This window comes from Ostrinia nubilalis, chromosome 1, assembly GCF_963855985.1.
Source record: "Ostrinia nubilalis chromosome 1, ilOstNubi1.1, whole genome shotgun sequence".
Lineage (NCBI taxonomy): Eukaryota > Metazoa > Arthropoda > Insecta > Lepidoptera > Crambidae > Ostrinia > Ostrinia nubilalis.
The window spans coordinates 3,825,305-3,841,573 of NC_087088.1; the positions used below are offsets into that span (position 1 = coordinate 3,825,305).

General features: G+C 34.3%; 1 protein-coding gene and 1 non-coding gene across 4 annotated transcripts in view; both read right to left on the reverse strand.

Moving 5' to 3' along the window:
• Positions 1 to 16,269, reverse strand: part of LOC135084943 (protein bunched, class 2/F/G isoform-like) — a 191,580-nt gene that overhangs the window by 121,764 nt on the left and 53,547 nt on the right. The window lies entirely within an intron of this gene.
• On the reverse strand, positions 8,009 to 8,081 carry Trnak-uuu (transfer RNA lysine (anticodon UUU)). Its single transcript has one exon. It is a non-coding gene; the product is annotated as a tRNA-Lys (tRNA).

A 16,269-nucleotide genomic window follows, 5' to 3' on the forward strand; every position in this document is an offset into this window, starting at 1 on the left:
GAGAGCTGTTTCCTCGACTTTTATTCTGCGAATATGGACGGCTCCCTCAGAATTAGCGATAATATCTTTCTCTACCACTACGAAATTCGGGACGGAAAGGCTCGTCATAATATTCAAAAATATAGCTGCTTGCTTGCTATTTGTACATAATTCAACTTAAAAATACAAGCTCTATTTTTTAAAGATTCAACATCGGATGTATCACCGATACCACTTCTTTGAAGTCTATATTTTCGAACGGAAGCCGCGTCGTTCTGGGACGGGTTCAATTAGCTGTGAAACTGATCCGTTCTTTCACAATCCCTTTAGGTGAACACGACCGTATTTCAATCACAATGAACTTAAGGATAATCCAATGGATGTCTAAATCCATCGCCATGCTCATTCAAATAGAAGCAATTTATTTATCGTGGCTTTGTTTGATCTTATGGAGACTGCTGTGACAATTGTGAGCCTTATTGGTAGAAAAACTGGGAAGATGTCTTCAAGCTTCTGGACTGCAACAAATTCTGCCATTTCAAGTCGTAATGTTGACATAGCGGGTGACAATTATGACAGTTTATTGTATGCAAATAATGCCGTATCTTGTGGTGCCGCACAGCAGAATAAAGCTTTAAAGCTCGTGTGAAAGCGCTGTTAATCAGACGTAAGTTATTATTGGTCCTTGTTTCAGTTAATAAAACAGCGACCATCAATCACCATAAACAAGTATTTGTTTGTATCGTCTTTGTTTCAGTGACGCAACGGACGATTTATTACCGTTCCAAAGCACAGAACCAACTGGTATACTTATGATATATCTCGTCATTTAAAAGCCTCCAAGTGCCTTGTAAATAACGCAAGTCAGTGTGTAATTTTCATATTTTACGCAAATGACAATAAATGTTGAAACAAACAAGTACCTAGCAGTTACGTACTTCAAATATAACAAGCAAATCTATTATTCATTTTTGAATTAATGTTGTAAGTAGTAAGAACAGAAGTTTACAGATTGTCCAATCAAGTCAAATGCCAATATTAATACAAGATCTAGTATCTATTCCGGCCAGTCACTGGTACAGTATTGGTTGTTGATCAATTAATTTTATTTATTATTTACAATAGACAATAAGTTAGTAATTCTACCTCTTAATTAGTATTAGTATAGAATAGGCAACGATAATTATCGGTTCTTACGCACCGCAACCGCTATGCTCCACTTGCGCGTGCGATGCTTCGGTCGTATTATTTTAATCGTCTATTTATTTACAACATTACGCGTTGCCAGTTACGAGGGCAACACTGTTACTCGCACGCACAAACGCAACCTGATTGATGATTGCAATTGTCATTTGATTATGCGCTCACGCACGCGATATGCTGTGATAATATGTTTTATCTGCACAGGTTTAAAAACCTAATTAACATATCGTTAACTAGGTCAAAAAGATAAATAAAAACTCCTTCAAGTAATAATATTTGCAGCTTTAATCTGCTAATGGCAGAAGGATTAATAGTTTTTTGCTGGGCATCATAGGAGCCGGCCAATAAATTATTGTCTCAGAGTAATCAATCATCCGAAAAATCGTTGATATCTTTTTAATGAAATGAAGTTTTTGTTTTCGGACTTAATGTGAATCGAAGCTAGGAAAATACTAGAAAGAAAGACACTTAGTAGATTATAAGAATCTAAAATTATTTAAAAAAATGCATGACCTATTTTCTAGTTTTGCAAGGTTGAGCTAAATAACTCGCAATTTTTCATAGATTTACGAAAACTAATATAATAAATGTGAAAGGCGAAAAATAACAGTCACTGTTACATGTAGCGTACAGTCGGTAGTTAAGTGCCAGATATATCGGCACTTTTCGCCCTAATAACCGTGAACATAAGGACAATACACAAGGTTGTTTCTGTTGCCACTTGTATACGTACGTGTTGAAAGGATAATAGCAGTACAGCTTTTGTAGAACCGAAGACCGCAATGCGGCATTGGTTACCATGAAAGCCGTAGCCTGTCAATAGGCCAATGTATTATGATTAATGGATTGACAGGGAATTGGAATTATAAAAACTATTGGCTGAATAATTAGACTTTATACGATTAGCTTATCAGCTAAAAAAAAAACAGATTCGCAAAAAACTTCAGATGATTTATGAAAGGAATTAAATGACAATTATTTTGCCTTATAGAAACATGTATGCAGATTGTGCGAATTCATTTCGATTTAGGATTCGAATATTTCTAAAAACGTCTCTTATTTCCATGGTGACCATGAATTCAAAGTAGGTTTGAATAACATAATGTTTCTGAAAGCGTGTCAATAATACTCATAATAAATTAGAAAAGAAACTTTGTGACTTCTACTTGAGTTGTTGTCATAATGAAGTCGTTCGGTAATAAAAAAAAAGCAAAACTATCATGTGGAACAGTTAACAATCGTTATCATCCAGTTTTTTTATGTAAACAAAAAAGGTAAACACAGTCGGCCGTCAGTCGCGCATTATCATATTAATCTCATAAGCTGTTGAAATACGACCAAAACATGTTTACTGTTTTAGATCTCGACAGACAAGCCCATATTTAGAAACGACACTCAAAATTACGTTGAAAACTAGATTCGAGTCTATGATTGATTTACTTTTTTGTTTTAATCCATTTCCAATATTTATTTTATTAAGTACATACATACTTTTTAAGGTAATCATCGATCAATCGTAAAAATTGGTAAACTTATCAGCTACCGTTTGATTCCAAAAATTGCTCTACTTTGGTTTAGAAGGGGAAAGTTTTTTTTTTTTGTAAGGAGTTCAATACCTAAGTCAATATTTCTTAAGTTTAGTTTATAATTAACACCGACGTTGTTACTAAAAGGTGAGTTAAGGTCAGTTTTTAGGGTTCCGTACCTCATAAGGAAAAAACGGAACCCTTATAGGATCACTTTGTTGTCCGTCCGTCCGTCTGTCAAGACCCTTTATCTCAAGAACGCGTGAACGTATCAAGCTGAAATTCACATGAAATACTCAGGTCTATTGTCCCTTTAAGCTGTGAAAATATCAAACTTCTAAGCCAAGCCAATCAAAAGATACAGCCGATTATGTCGATATTTTCAACAAATTTTCGACACTCGCAAAGGAATCAAAACCTACAGGATACTTCCCGTAAACTCAGAATCTTGAAATTTGGCATAAAGCATTGTCATATAATGCAAATATAGGAAAAATTGCGAAAATTTCATTTTTTTAGTTATATAATATAATAAAAATATTTTAATAAAATGAAACTTACTACCTTATTTCTCACGAACGAATAAAGGTATCAAATTGAAATTTATACCAAATACCTAGATCTATTGTCCCTTTAAGAAGTAAAAAAATCAAACTTCTAAGTTAACGCGATCAAAAGATACAGCAGTTTATACCGACACCTTAGACGAATTTCCGTCACACGCTAGGGAATCAAAACCTACAAGGTACTTCCTGTGAACTCAGAATCTTGAAATTCGGCACGAAGCAACGTTATATAGTACAGATAAAGGAAAAATTGCGAAAATGATAAATTTGAAGTTATATAAAATTTAAAATATTATTTTTGCTTACATGACATAAAATATTTTTTTAATAATTATAAACTTACTACCTACCCTTTTTCACATGAACGCGTAGAGATATTAAAGTTGAAATTCATATCAAACACTTCTTAAATCTAATTGCCTCTAAACTGTGAGAAATTCTAAATCAACGCAAAAATTCAAAACGCTGAGGTAGGTACCTACCTATAATGCAAATATAGGAAAAATAAATAAATAAAAAATAATCATACCGCATATTTTGAAATTCGCCACTACTCGCAACGGAATCAAGTAAGTAATTTGATTTAATACGTCATAAATTGTAAACCGCTACGTTTGTACGGCGGAACCCTCGGTGTGCGAGCCCGACTCGCACTTGGCCGGTTTTTACTCAGTACCAAGGTTTTAAATCGATTTTATTCAAGGCTTTCTTATTCTTGAGAGTAGAGTCGTTCCAAATAAGTTTCATAATACGGGTCTTAAGCATCATCGCTATAAAAGCGTCCAACTAATTACTAAAATGTAGGTACAATACGTCTTGTTGGTAATTTAAGCTGGCGGATATGTTGCTAAAGTAGCTAATGATGTAACTACAAATTTCAGAGCTATTTTAGTAGTTAGCCATGTTTATTTTAGTTTCAAGATTGATACTCTTCACTGACCACAATTTGTGTTGTTTTAACTTTGAATCAGTATTTTGTCCTTCAGTAAGTGCAGTACTAAAAATTTATTTAACTCAACCTAAAGTAACGTGTTCTTATGTGTGGACCACGCCAATAGAGATAGGAATAAGTTATCCTTTTGTACCCGGTTCAATAATAATAAAAAAAATATAGACATTAACCCGGCGTCAATGACGCTGGGTCATATTGACCCGAGGCATTTTCAAACGTTCATAATTTTTTTTTGCGTCCATTTTGTGGTTCGAGCGTTCGTATAGCTGGAGATAGAACCTCCCTAAGTCCATTCCGTTAGTTAACTCATTGTGACTCCGCTTGCGTAGCGAGATACACAGGCTTCAAATTAAAACGGGTCATTATGACCCGGCGTCATCGGTGGCGCGGTGATTTTGTGACTTACTTTTATTCGCTTATTTTGTGTTTAGTGCTAGCTTATGTTGTTTTTTTTTAAGTTTTAGTCAAAATGTCTTTGTTAAATGACCCAGCAAGAATGAAGCGTTGCTGGAAGAGTCGGATTCCGAGATTGAAGAATTTCAGGCTGTAATAGCCAGAACTTAGAAATGGCAACGAATGTGAAAAAGACGCAAGTAATGTGGACTCAGTCGTCGGATAATCTTGAACTTACATTAGTACGACGCCGGCAAGTGCGTCATGCCACATTTACATGCCCAAAACATTTGATTACATACTGCACCAGTTGCAGCAGTTCCATGGCTCTGAATGATGAAGTAGAAGACTGAACTCATTGTATCTGCATATAAAAAGTTGATTTTATCTCTTTTTCACTATATAACATTGTTGATTCTTATTAATAGTAATAATCTTTACCTAAAACAACAAATATAGACTCAAATGTGTTTCTATACAGGATTTTTTCATGTTTTGTTTAAAAAATCATAAAAAATGATTTAATTTCATGTGATCGTTTTATTTTTGTTTTATTAGCTCAGTAAAGAACCCTATATACATAGACAGTAATTAAAATTAAGATTACTTGTACCATTTCCTGAAAAATGATCGATGAAATGTGGGTCAATATGACCCGGGGTCATCGTCTTTGCAATTATTTTCACGTCATTGGCGCCGGGTTAAAATTTTACACTGCGCTATCTAATTTTAAATGTGTGAGTAAGTTTTATTGAAATATTAATTTATTACACTTACACTTTTTTAAATTTAATATTGTTAAAATTAAGAATCCAGCCTGTGTTTTAAGCAGATTTTTGTGATTATTTTAGTATTAATTTAATATAAAATGTTTGAAGAATCTTAAAAATAAATTACTTATTAAAGACTTTCCAATCTAAATTTTTCTAAAGCGTGTAAAGTTAAACCAAACCGAAGAAAACAAACTTTAAAATACTGCCGTAATCGCGAGCGGTCGGCCATCGCGCGATTCTATTTTGGGCGATGACCCACCATGGTTTACGTTTTTATCACCAAGCGGCCGCGTGTTGTTTGGAATAATAAGAATATTGCTACGATGTTGTGTTGTTGTTGTTATTCCAACTTCGAATCTAAGCATTTAGAAGGCTGTTTTGTTGATAATATTTATGAGGGGATAGGTTTATGGAGAGAATTTGTTAGTATCTAGAGAAAATAGCCTACAATTTGAAGAGACTGAAAAAGGTATTCAATAAAGGTTTCAATACTCTAAAAATTGCATATCTAATGTAAGTAAGTTGTGTTTCTGTTGAAGGTAATAAATACTTCCTCTGTGGTTGAGGATTAATGTGAAGCTTATTTCCACGTTGACCTGATCATCACTACATTATGCTAGGCAAAAGCTTCCCCGTTGTGACATTAGCTCCATATTGAAGCATGAATAAAATGTTTTCAGGAAGATATTATCAAGAAATTATATAATGTTGGAAAAATATCTGGTAACTTTAAGTTCGCTCTGTACTTAGAAATTTCGTTGGAAAGGTCTAAAGAGTACAATTTTCATCATGAAAACATCACTTTTCCTTTTACAGCTACATTTTATCAGCTTCATCAATCTAACCTCGCATACGCACGCAATGTCCTAACACTGATAACGCGTAAAGAACGATGTTTACATTACCATATTTAGGTAAGTAGGCAAACGATACATAGGTACAGACCGCTATCAGACTGTAAAATTACATTTTTGATGCAAAATCGCCCTTATTACAAAATGCATAAAATGCTTTGTTCAGAGATATCTTGACATGCCTCTGATATCCTCGTATTTTGTAAATAAAGAACTGTTGGTGTTACATAATCGGCGATAAACTTGAAGAGACAAACAGATGTTTTGATGTATTGTTTGTTTACTTCGTTTCGAAAAAGGTAGAATTTTTAACCTCCATAAATCTAAGAATCCGGCATGAAGGTTTTTCATGTTATTTATGTGAATATACGAGTCTGAAGTATGTAATAGAGTTAGGAATTGTATGTTTTAATGCTTTCAAACTACATAAAGTAAAGCATTTTACAAAAGCATTGTAGCTTTGGATTTGTAGGCAAGTATTTGTGACTAGATTGTTGAAAATTGATTCTGAATGATTCTTGATTAGAAGAGTTAAGGTAATCTCGTCCCTACATTGCTTTTAAATAATGTTGGCCTAAGATATCGCGAAGACTATCAGACAAATAAATAAAATAAGCAATGTTCGTGAAGTCTAAAGTATTAGCTTTGTACGTTCAGTGTTGTACCTACATTATATCCCGTTACAAAATGTATAAAGTAAACCTTTCTTTATTATACTAATTAATAAATACGGGCAACTATATATATTTATTATCACGCATGACTACACCCAGTGTTAAAATAATACTAAATTACTTTAGAAACTAATAATTACATAGTTTACTTTATTTACAGAGATAATACCCTCGCTGCAGCTATCTACTATGTGTATAATTTTATTAAAAAATCTTTAGGACACTGCTAAATGCTAATGCTACTATGCTTTTAGTAACATTAACTGCACTGAGAAAAATAAGCGCTGCAGCAGTGTCATTGGCCTAGTTATAAGTCCTTTCACGTTTCTACCAAAACTGACCGATATCACAAAAATAATAGTCGACATGGCGCTAGTGTAGTAAATTTCTTTTAACCAAATTTTGAATATCTCAATGTATCACGTATTTCAATTCTATCTTGTTTTACTTCAAACAAGGATCTTCAAGTTTAAAAAAAATCCTCAATTACATTGTGTCAATTTGTCTGCAATATTAATTTTAGGACTTACAGCGCCATCTATCAGTCATTAATTCAACTTTCATAGTGGCACTAGCATCGTAAACCGCCATCTAGAGTTCGTACTTTGTAACTCAGACCAAACAGAAAAGCACGCCATACAAGTTGCAAGAAGTTTATTTGTATTTGAATAGATGGCGCTAAAAGCTGTAGGTAGCTAATTTCTATTTGCTATTTAATTTTCTAGAGCTGCTAAAATAAATAATTGTATTTATCTTATCATCGCGATTACGAATCTGATTTAACAGACATCAATAGCTTTTAAAAAAAATAATAAGCTATTCAATCTTTCAGTACGTAACCAATTCAAAGGTAAAAATACATAATGTAGTTTTGTTTGTTCGTTGTCACCGATTCTATTTGGAAATGCACGACGATTATTATTAAAATCTAGTATGTAATAATAAAAAAAAAACAGAAAACCTGAACGGGCGGTAATTAACTAAGCTAAAATTTTATTTGATTCTCTAATAAACAAAACATGATTATAAAAATATTAAAGAAAATACTCTACAATAATTTTACGGTAATAAAAGTAAAAAAAAAGAGCCGCCCGAACAGGGACTTGAACCCTGGACCCTTGGATTAAAAGTCCAATGCTCTACCGACTGAGCTATCCGGGCTCATGCCAACCTCGGCGGAAAACTTATACAGGTTAAGAGTAGGCCTACGATACCAAACTCTCTCTACAAGACTTATTCGTGTCAGATTTAAAATAAATTCATTTATTTATTTTAATAGAAACATACCTAATTATCGAAGCTAAAAAATCTTTTCTTCGCGAAAATTGACTAGAGGGCCTACACGCCATCTATCGTATGATTCTGTATGCGAACCTACAACCTAGTCTTTCTACTCCCCGGTAGATGGCGCTCCAAGTTCCGACCTTGCAACATTCTGACTAGTTTTCCCGTAACACTTATAAAGTAGTTAAATTATTATTTAATTTACATAGAAAAGAAAATTAATAATATTCTCAAAACTGCAAAAAGATTATTGTGGTTATAAGATGTTTTTTATAGCAAGATGTCAGTTTATAAGTATTAAAAAAAGAGAAAATCAACAATCGCCGTTTCATAGCATTTCTTCTTCTAATTTTACTCAAACTGAAATTATTCAGTACCTCTAGTAGGAAAAACTTTCGAGTTCGTTTCGTTGCGTATTCAAAGTGTCATCGAAAAATTTTGTATGAAAAATTAAACAGCGCCCCCTATATTATAGCCGCCCTAGGGGGCGCTGTTTAATTTTTCATACAAAATTTTTCGATGACACTTTGAATACGCAACGAAACGAACTCGAAAGTTTTTCGTACTAGAGGTACAGATCTTATATTGAAAGCTCGTTTACCTCCTGTCCCATAAAAAAAAGTTTAAGAGCATGAAAGATCAATCTGTATATTTTGTCTTTAATTAAAATATGTATTTGAAAGAAGAATTGTTATGAAATGGATGGTCTTGCCAACAAACCACGGAGGACTTCAAAACCCCGAGCTCTGAGGACGGTCTGCTCACGGTGGCTTTTCTTGGCGGGCACACGGGGCAAGTTAAAGCTAGAAACGTTTCAAAGGACCATTCAAAAAGGATTTTATACTGTTTGAAACATTTTAACCGGCAGTTATTAACTTTTTGAACCCTTTTGAATGAAACTTCGAACCAAAAGGTAATGTCGAAAAAAAGAAGAACAATAAAAACAAGTAAAGTAACACCAATCAGATTCATCACGGCATAATCAACAGAATTTTCACAAATCGCTTGCAAACAGACCAATTTAGATTAGAGATCGAATCACGAAAATTACTGGATTCGCGAATATTCTGCGCAATAATACCGATTCTGTGAATCGTTAACGGTCGGTTCGGTCATATCCGAAAACCATAATACCAGTTCGTTCATGAGAAGGCTAATTAAAATTTTCCTACAAATAAAACGACCAGAAATGTAGTCTTCCTGGTGCATCGAGAACGTAAAGGTGCCGAATAAAACGCTGTTAATGCAATAAAAATGCAATGAGTCCTTGATTTAATTAGATAAATTTATAACGCATTGTTCTAGTAAGGTCTATTAATTAGGCGCAATGTGCATGTTTAGATATGGTTTAGATGAGATTGATGCGAAAATGCATATTGCAACGATTTTTGCGCAAGATGCTTTTTGTTAACCGTCTTGGTTATAAGTACACTGTAGGTACTCTTCTTTTATAAAATATCACGTATTGAGCCAAATTAATAAAATGAATGTTTATCAATGTCGTAAACAAACGCCTTACTAATTAGTAACTTTTAATCGGTTTTATTTTGCGCCTCATCTCATTTGAGTAGAATAATTAACTAACCTTATTAACACAGTTCCTACTGATAAGTCAATAGACTACTAGGTTACCGGACACTGTCCGACAAAAAATGAGTACTTATTAATAATGACAGTTTGGCATACATATTCATATGAGTGCCGGAAATAGACCTTACTGAAACGATGACGTTATGCTGATTGAATTTGATCGGTCGATCATATGAGTACTCGGTGACGAATCGACCTCACAGTTCGGCATTGTCTTTGCTAATGACCGTCCAAAATTGGTCTAATTTTGTGATTTGGAATGCCTGTCATGAACAGCTTTAAGCCTTTGATACTTTTCTATAGTTCGGCATGGGTCCTTTGTTTTAAAGAGTTAAGATACCGGTACTGTCTGATCTTTTAGAGTTTAGAGATTCTGGTGTTGTCAAAACAATTGACAGACGTGGGAAAAACACCATAGCTAAAAACAGGTAGCCTCATTAGGAGTCGATTCGTCAACAAGCATCTTATCGTTCGTGACTCACTGCACGCCGCGTCACAGCTCGTCAGTATGTACCTGCAACGAAAGAAATGTTATTTGTTAGAGATTAATTTTATTTACTCTTTGATAGTGTGCGTTCTATTAAGTATTTAAAGGCACGGTAGGTATACTATATTCAAGATCTATCTAAAACAGGTTTTTTTATGCATCAACAATGTAACGTAAATGGTGAAGTCCCGACTTTCGCTAGTGCACTTATCATGTTAACAAACAAAAAATAATTCCGATATTGCTTAAAAAATAAAGTAAAGTATGATAGTGAAGTGATGTCTTGATTTAGCAAAGTTATAAAAGCCGATCTATTTTACTAGTACTTGGATTATAATAGAACTTGGTGTCGAAGATTGAGAACCACTGGCTAACCTTTTTAAAACCAATGGACACGCGAAAGCACTTCAGTCAGAACGAGACACGACAGCTCCTTGCATCAGAGTCAGTAACCTCTGCCCTACCTAAGTGAAGAATGTTAGCTACCGTTCAGTCTTATTGGTTTAAGTTAGTCATTAGACTCGTATTGAGTTTAGATAATTGAATATGTGTGTGTTGAATGACATCGTAAAAGTTTTTTCAGATATAGAAACGGTTTGTGTGATGTATGTAATGGCTTGCTACTCATCTCATTATCTTATGCTTCGTTTCCACACTGGGGCGGATCAGGAGGTCTACTCCGAAACGCTGTTTACGTAGTTTCGAGTCTATCTGTCACCGTCGCTTATGCTGCAGCTGGCACCTTGCTTTGCGTGAGAGGAATGGCAATATTCGAAACTTTGGATAACGTTTTTCGGAGTAACCCCCCAGGCTCCATGAATTGTTCGACAAGATTGCTACATCCCCGCCCCCATGGTCTTGAAAATATATTATTATTATAGTCACATATTAATACGTTTTACATTGTTGCCTTTTATATGGTAATAATAGGAGTGATTTTCCAACTAATAAGTACAGCCTGGTGCTGTCGACTGTACCTTATTGTTTATGGCAAAGACCATGTCGGCGTCATAATCCGTTTACACAACTGTATCTAATTAGACACACACAAGACGAAAACCACAAGAAAAAAACGTCAAAGAATTAAAAACTAATTGATCGTATCGATCATAAAATAATAACCCACTTTCTTTGGCGTTATACCGGCTGGCAGCATTTATATTATAAGTTATGATTTAACTAATTGAATGAAAAAGTGTTTGGTTTGTCTAAAATCTAAAATACAAAACGCAGCATTCGACGAAGTTACGTTAAATTGTTTGATAGCAATCAGGTACAGATGACGGCACATAAGAATATTCATTTTGGTTGCAACAGCATCTTTTAGAACAAGATTATAAGGTTTAGCTTGATGGGCTTTCGCCTGCACATGCAGTTATATCGTATTACAGTCACAATAAATTAGTAATTTATCAAAACACGGGTTCGTTTTTATTATGCTCCTTATTAATTAGCAGAATTTAATATTTTAAACAAAAAAAAACATGATAACACAATATTTTTTAAATGATTATTTCATATCCATTGTAATAAGGGTATAATTAGTGCGTAAATTAATCATTTAACAATCAATAGTTAATTTAGGGTGATTGCTACAGTTATTGGCCCTTTAAGAGCGTTGTGTAAGTTAACTTGTGTAAAATGTAACAAAAACTCGACTTTTGTTTACTTTTTATATTTTATTATGAGAAACCAATATTGCTGCTATTTAAGCTAGTACCTATTTGGTGTTATACGATAAGAATTACAGTAATAATTTTAAAAATATCAGAGATCACATTAAATTTAGCTATTGGCCCCAAAAACACAGTAATTGGCTCCTAGAAGTACAGTTATTAGCCACCGAAAAAAAACCCATAAAAATCACTGAAACTTCACGCTTTGTAATCCTAACTCATTTTGTTTTTCCTTAAGATTAGCTAAGAATTCGTCATCAGTATCACTCTTATCGATTTCTTCATCTATCTCATCATCGTCAGTACATTCAGTAACATTGTAACAATTGTGACAAAGATAACTCAAAGATAACTGTCTCCTTCTTCTTCAGGAATATGCTGTTGCACAAGATTTATGAAAGACACGGTGACATTCAGAGCATACTAAAAGTCTATTTTTTATAAGCTTTTTGCAAATATTACAGATTTGATTGGATACAGATACATTATTCTTACTTTTTTTTATTTTAGCAGTTTTCTTTTCTTCAGCTTTCCGTTTTCTGTCCTCTCTTTTTTGTTCTCTTTCAATTTTCCGTTCCCTTTTTTCTTTCTCGAGGATTTCTTTTTCTTTAGCTTTTTCTTCCAGAATCCTCTGATATTCTGGCCTGATATGTGAAACGGTAATCGCGATATATTTCTCTTCCCTTTTCGAGTTGGCTCTGGGGGAATCCGTAGAAAGTCCTTCAGACTTGATTTTTTTTGCCTGTTGGCGTGATGCAAAAAGTGATGAGATCAGCATAGCTTCCACTTTCTGTTTCTAAAGTTTCTTTACAGTTTTCGTTTTCTATTTCTATTAAATCAAAGTTGTTTCGTTCTATTTCTTTCACCTTAATGTACGTTTTAGTGATCACTGTCTTTTTTTCGTCAATTTAGCCGGTAGTGGATGTACTTCTGCTGTGATACTAATAAAAGTATTGGCAGTCCTTGTTTCAGTTTTTTCCAGATCGTCAAATTTATTTTTTGTTGTGTTCTATTTTCAGATAACGCTGCTTCATTAACTGTTATTTCCTTTTCTTGGGCCAACGGTTCATCTCGTCGTTCTCGGTCGTCTACAAGTACCTATCTCATCTTCTTGGGTCCCAGTTTTAGGGTCTTTTGTCTCTCTTTCTCTTTCTCTATCTCTAGTTTGAAGTTCTCCTATTTCACTCAATGTTGATTCTTTCTCCCGACTTACAGGTTCACGTTCATCTGTAACTTCCGCTTCCAATCCATTTTGCTTATAATAAATAGTCCCACAAACGATAAAGAATAAAAAAATTTCATTGTTTTGCATTTCAGGTATTATTTGTTTTATTTTTTAAACTGATTAAGTGTTTCTGTTTCAACTACTTATACCAACCTTAGTATACTGTGTTACCTACGGCATCTTGTAACAATCTAGGTAAAGTAAATCAATAAAAATAGTTATTGGCCGTGCATAAGTGTCAGTAATTGGCCCCCCGGCTAATTACTGATCCTAATAGGTTAGGACGTTAGTATTTTAATAGCAAATATTTAAGGGTTAAATTAACTTAATCTTGAATAAAAATACAATAAAAGTAAAATTTAATTATTGGCCACCCATGGCCAATAACTGAAATAAATTGAAACGTGGTAAATAGTTACTGGCCGGTATAATTTTAAAGTTATTTTATTCCAAAACAAAGTAACTTAATCTATCTACATAAGCTACCATTTATCTCTTTACAAAAAAACAGTAAAATTACTATAACAAGCAAAAACAATTAAATTACGAACAATATTAATAAATATTTACCATAAAATTTTGACAAGCATCCGGCTACTCGGACGACTCGTTGTCGAAAGAAAGCTTCTGCTGTTTAGAGTGCCATCTGTTCTTACTCTGACATACTACATTGGACAGCGTATTGCTCAGAGAAAGTATTTGTGTCTCTTTTCCACTCTTAATAACGTACATATGCTTGTTTATTTTTATTTTAGCCAAGGTGGCCAATAACTATGTACAGGCCAATTACTATAGCAATCACCCTACTTTCTAGGTAAAAATAGTTCAATTTTAATTTAAAGTTAACATGTTTCACTAACATCTATCTAATCCAGTGGTTCTTAACCGGTGGTCCGCGGACCACTGGTGGTCCCTGGAGGCATTCCAAGTGGTCCACGAAGTGCACTTGCACACCTTGGTCAAAACCACTTTTAACTGATTTTTGCAGTCGAAACTGGTTTTGTTGACCGATTATGAGGTGGACCCTGACAAGACAGAAATTTGGTGAAATGGTCCCTCATGACTTAAAGGTTAAGAACCACTGATCTAATCTAATGCAGATTAGATTTAATCAAATCAATCAGTACCATTATTTTTTACAGCTTCGGCGAATATCTTATAGATATTAAAAATCATAAGTATAATTGGTATTGTTGGATAACATTAGCACGTGTTCCAATTTGCAGGACAATATCACTTGGTGAAAGGAAAATGAAAATGTTTTAAAAACACTCGGCGCTCACCGTCACACCATCTGTCGTCGCATCATTAAGTAAATATAAAAGAAAAACAATTGACTTTTCATAATTTTTCTTTTACTGTTTTCATTCAGACATTGACCTTGACTTTGAAATCGCTGTCTCTAAAATTAAAACCAATGGCAATTATTGTCAAGCTTACTTAAAAGTTGAATAATTAAGCTCTATCCACATAGATAGAGTATAGTTTCTACAGTTTTGACTCTACCCCTTTAGACAAGAGATATAAACAGATTCATATGGCCAGACTAAATAAGGCTGTCATATCGTCACGGAACCAACTGTTCCAGACAACCCACGGAGATGAGCTTATACATTTTTGATGGAACTGATGCTACGTCATCCCTTTTGTCGTGGGCATTTTCAGTATTGAATTATTGACACGTAAACATCCCATAGGTTAATCGATTGGACATCGTGATCTTGCAACGGCCATTATAGTGGGTTGATAACAATTACCACGCCGCGGCAATGGCAATATCTGGCGATTTGTCTGCGGCAACGCCCCGCGACCGGCTAGACCGCCCGGGCGTTCCGCGCCGTCATTACGGCAATATGCCGATCAGTCAGGCAACACTAATCAATACTAGCCTAAATAACCTAGGAGTTAGGATAGAATGACCGGTGTAAGGTTTCGCATAAACAAAGGGCAGGCTTATCAGAGGAGAATCAAAGGGTAACAGCGCTTAATTGGTAATATGAGGCGACTAAGTAAGAATCTAAAACTCAAAGCACTTAATGCTTGTTAGAAATAAACAGGTTTATGATTAAACGACTTGCCGGTTATTTTCCGTTAGGGGAACATGATGAGGACCATTTTGTTAATGCAATAAGCCTTGAGCATCACCGGATCACCACTATGGGGAGGAAGGTACTAAATGATATAATGCCACGTTGCAAGACTGACAATTGCTCCAAGAACTTCCACATGAGCAACAACTGACCACTTTAACTGGTTTGATATCACCCACGACCGGCCTTGAGGATATATTGACCTTCCAAATAATTACATAATCCTCGAAGAGTCAACGTAATAAAGATTTTATATTTTAAGACAAATAAAAAAGTCCGTGACACCCGGTATTTTCATTAAACTAGAAGTCAACGATACAATGCAAAGAATAAAGTCTATCAAAACCTCCACAATAGTTGAAAGAAAACCGAATATTTTTGATTTAATTACAAATGCCAACTTCAATGCAGTTAGAAATAAACGATCATTAGTATGTATTTTTAAATAACTTGTAGTAATGACTCAGCTGAACACGAATATGTCTACGCTAATACGATACCCACCATACATAGTTATAGAAACAAGAAGGACAATGAACTTAAATTACGTCAAGTGATAACAAACATATGCAAACGTCATCCATGTAATGCAATGGCAGTAGCAGTACATAACATAATACGCTGTGAATGGAAAGAAAACAATGCAAAAGATGTAGATATTCTTGGAACAAAAACAGCGGATGTTCCTATTTCTGCTGCAGATACAATTGAAAAATGCTGCGTCTATCATAATCGTTAAATAATTGGGTCACAAGAGCCGAGGTTAAATGACACCAAGGTCATATCAATTATCCAAACGCATATAGTTCTCATCGCGATGATCTTTGGAAGAACATCTTTAATCAACTGGAATTCTGAAATGATTTTCAACAAGATTCCAATCTCAAGCAATGATTTAATTGCTTGAACTTGGATGATTTGTTCTAAACATTTAAATAACTGATGCCATACGTAAGGACATTTTTCTGAAAACACATTTAACCCTCGTTTCAGGATT